Here is a 4343-nt window from a genome sequence, read left to right as displayed (position 1 = left end):
GGCTGTGAACTAGAACACTGCTTTTTAAACTCTACTTACAATGACACTGACTATGATTCCAATCAGCATGTTTATTTGAATAATTTCAAGGAGATTCTTTAATGCATCTTGGTATAAAACAACTGGATAGAAGAATGTAGTTTTATTTCCTGGTAAAAATTGGTGGCACATGTATGTGGCAGTATCCCTGGTTATATAAGGTCTTTCATAAGAATGTAGAGAAAGTATTGATTTATTGGTTGAAATGTAAAAACAAAACAAAATGCTCATCAAATATTTTCACATGATTTTGGACTATCAAAAAGCATGATTAATGTTGCTTGGTGCTGATCAGTGTCCTAGTGTGTGTGTGTGTCTTGTCTGTGTGTATTATATGTATGTATGTGTGTGTATATGTGTGTGTATATATATATTTATGCAGACCAGCATAGGTAGCAGCCAGGAGCACTCTGCCTCCCCAGGTCTTTTCCCCTTTATCCCACCGCTCTTTCTTTATCTCCTCCTCCTCTGCCTCCACCCCCTCCTTTTCCATCTCCTCCTTCTCTGCTTTCAGCCCCTTCTCCTACAACTCCTCCTCCTAAGGCCCCTCCCCTTCTTCCTTCACCCCTCTAATTCCTCTATACTAATTCCTTCACCTGCACCCTGCTCCTCCTCTCCTCCTCCAATTCCTTCCTCCTTCCCCTTCCTTCTCCTCCATCTTCCCTCTTCTTTCTCCTCCCCCTTTTCCTCCTCCCTCTCTTCCTCCTTCTGTCCTCCTCATCCCTTGTCCACGGTTGTCCTCCTGCTCCACCCTTCCTCTACCTCTATTTTCTTCCTCCTCCTTCCCCGCTTTCTTCTCCCCCATTCTTCACCTCCTCCTCCACACCCTTCTTCCTCCACCCCTCAATTCTACTCTTCCTCCACCACTTGTCCCCTTCCTCTACTCCCTCCAACACCTTCCTCCTTCCCCTTTCTCCTCCTATACCCATTTTCTTCACCCCCTCCTATTTCATGCCCTCTTCTTTCTCTTCCATTTTCTCCTCCTTTGCCTCCACCCCATCTTCCTCCAACCCCTCATCTTCAGTTGTGCCTCTAACTTCACCATATTCACCTCCAACTCCACCATTTTCTACTCCTCCACCCCTTCTCTTCTACCCCTCCTCCTCCCCTTTTTCATTCCTTCTTCTCCATCTTCTCCTCTTCCCTCTACTCCCTTCCTTACACCTCTCCTCTTCTTCCTCCACCTCCTCATCCTCCCTCTTCTTTCTCCAGTCTTCTACCCCTTCATTTTTTCCCTTCACCTGTTTCTCCTCCCCTTCCTCCTTTACCCCCTTCCAGCCCTCCCTTCTTTCTTCTTCACTCCCTTTTTTATTCCTGCCTTTATATTCCTCCATCTTTTTTCTAATCCTGGCTCCTTCCTTCTCCACCCCCTTTCTCCTCTGTGCTCCTTTATTCTTCATTCCCATCCCCTCCTTCCTCTTCCTGCACAATCTTTTGCTCCTTCAGTGACACCACACCTGCTTTTACCCCCACCAGTGACCAAAGTCGAGCACTCAAAGTCCAATTCCCTATAACTCTGCTCAACATGGACACCAGTAGGATTAAAGGAGGATGAAATGTCACTCTCAGCATTCAGCTACTGATGCATATAAAGGAAGATGGCAGTATCTTCCTGAAAGGAGATTCAGTTAAGAAGATGCGGGAGGAGAGTGCTGCACATATGAATGTTGCAGAGGAAATTTTCCTGAGAGAATATTCACACTGGCTGGACCCACTAATGCCACCTTGAAATCTTTGTTGATCATTGACAACACTGTGAACAGTAGCACAGCTGCAGTAGACCCCAGTCACTGTGAGCCTGGTGGTCCCTGCAGTGTGGCTCCCTTATTGTAAAAGGTGGTTATAAGATGAAGGAGATTTGAGAAAGCACAGGGGCTCAAGCCCAGGTGACAAGGATATGCTCCCCAACGTAGCAGGTGGGCTTTTGCTATTGCAGACATTCCACGATCCATCACTGAGTGTGTCAAACAGATGTGCATGGTCATGTTGGAGTCCCCCTGCAGGGTTGGCCATCCCATTACTGCCAAAATGCCACCTTCTGCAGTCCTATTTACAGAGGATCAGGAGAAGTAGAGCACAGGCAGTGAGAGTGCAACCTTTTCCCACAGCACCTCATCCATTTGCCTCAATCCCTATCTAGAGGGACCCCTCTAGAGACCTGTGCCATTCAAGGACAGTCTGCCATTTTATAGCTAGTCTTGACCAAGCTGCACAAGTTGTCAATGCAACAGTCTCATTGTCCTATGACACATGTTCACACCTGATTCAGCAGCATTGAAACCAGCTCTTCAGATGTGAAAGGCTGTCTGGCAGGTTTGCATGCACCTGGTCAGACTACTCCTAAACTCAGTGTCCCAAACAACTTGGTTTCCTGCATAATCAGGTGTCAAGGTGCCAAAACAAATGAGATCCATCAGATGTCTGGGGCACAGGTGAATATTGTGAGTCCAGGGGAAGATCTACTGATAGCAGCTCACCATCACTGAATCTGCTGCCAGCACTAGCCTGGCTCAGAATCTCCATCAAGCTCAGCCTTTCCTCAGAGAGAGGTGGCATGGGGACCCGCTGGAACAATGCAGATTGATCTCTTATCCCTTTCATCTGCTCACCACCACCCATGATCCATCTGTGTAGTTTCTGAACAGTCAGTGATTCCAGGTTTTACATAGTTTGTAAATCTTAAGATTCTACACACTTTATCATCCACTTATGATTGTTTAATTTTATTTGTTCCAATTAGTTATACATGACAGTAGAATGCATTTCAATTCATTGTACACAAATGGAACACACATTTTCATTTCCCTGGTTGTACACGAAGTAGAGTCAAACCATTCGTTCAACTATACGTGTATTCAGGGTAATGTTGCCCATCTCGTTCCACTATCTTTTCTATTCCCAGATCCTCTCCCCTCCTTCTTCTCCCCTTTGACCAATCTGGGGTTTGAACCCAAGGGTGCTTAACCCCTGATACATCCTCAGCCATTTTTCTTATATTTTATTTAGAAACAGGGTCTCCTTGAGTTAATTAAGGCATCATTAATTTGCTGAGGCTAGCTTTGAAGTCTTGATCCTCCTGCTTCAGCCTCCTGAGCCTCTGGGATTACAGGTATGAGCCACTATGTCCAGCTGAAATAATTTTTTTAAAATTCTCAGTTTAGTATAAATCTAAACACTCGTATGTCCCCATCCAAATAGAGGTGAATGGGCCCTGGGCCGGCCGCCCTCTCTCACTGCCCTTCCCTACCTCTGCCTGGAGATAAGCTCAGTGCCAATTCTTTCTGTCATTCCTTATAGTTTAACCATCAACGAGGAAGCAGAATTTTACTTGGTTTTGTCTTATTTGAGTTTTCAGTAACTGAATGTTACTATTAGTGCTCTACCACTGTGGTGCTGTCACTTGTATTGTGTGGGTTCTCTGCCTCAGTTGGCTGGACTCCTATTGCTGTCTGAGGCTGTGAGTCTCCCAGGTACCTCCTGTGTTCCTTTTTCAGAAACCTCACTTGTTTCAAGTTTAACTTTTTGTTCTTGGTAATTTCATTCTTTTTAAAAAATTTGGCCCTCAAGTGAGCACACTTTATAATGTTGTACACATTGGAAAAACATTGTCAGGTTATAGATTATGGATAAATTTAAATTACTAGAAAATTCCAGTGCAATGTCTGTATTAGCTCTGTTTATATATGTGTGTGTTTATGTCTTATACCTGTCTAACCTGGTTTATTTCCACATTGCTATATGTTTATTTTTACAGAGTATAATTTGAGCATTTTTCTGTGTATTTCAATGTTCTTGGAAAAGTTTTCAGTAATTTTCTCATGTTTAATTTATTTGTGAGGTCTTTTTTTCTTTTAATATTACTTTTATGTAAATTCATTTTTCTTTTTAAAGACTGCAGACATTTACGCAGAGGTAGAGCAGCCATCTTGCACCTTGTTGCAGTTTTATGAAGGAGCCTCATTTTTATTAGATTTGAGTGTATCACTTTCTTCTATTTGATTTCCTTTATCTTCTCATTAAGAAAAACTATAGGACAGGGGACATGGTGGATTCTGAGAGATAAATCCTTTGGTGTCCCCTCCTGGACACAGGAATGAGCCCCCCTGGGGTCACATTTCAGCAGATAGAGTGTGACTTCCAACATGAAAATGTGTTTGCCTCTCAACAAGTAGTATTCATTCTGAACTGTGAGTGATGCAGGCTGTTTACCTGAGCTGGTGCAATTGTTTGTTTTTTCTTTCACAGAGTTCTTTTTATTATTGTCATGTAATTAGTTTTTTATGCACTTAATATTTGTATTACCT

General features: G+C 43.3%; 1 pseudogene; it reads left to right on the top strand.

Annotated features, from left to right (window-relative positions):
* The first annotated feature begins 1564 nt into the window (after positions 1 to 1564).
* On the top strand, positions 1565 to 2623 carry LOC139703651 (poly(rC)-binding protein 2 pseudogene; annotated as a pseudogene).
* The last annotated feature ends 1720 nt before the right edge of the window (positions 2624 to 4343 follow it).

Source organism: Marmota flaviventris (assembly GCF_047511675.1).
Source record: "Marmota flaviventris isolate mMarFla1 chromosome 5 unlocalized genomic scaffold, mMarFla1.hap1 SUPER_5_unloc_1, whole genome shotgun sequence".
NCBI lineage: Eukaryota > Metazoa > Chordata > Mammalia > Rodentia > Sciuridae > Marmota > Marmota flaviventris.
This window is presented reverse-complemented; position numbering and strand designations above follow the sequence as displayed.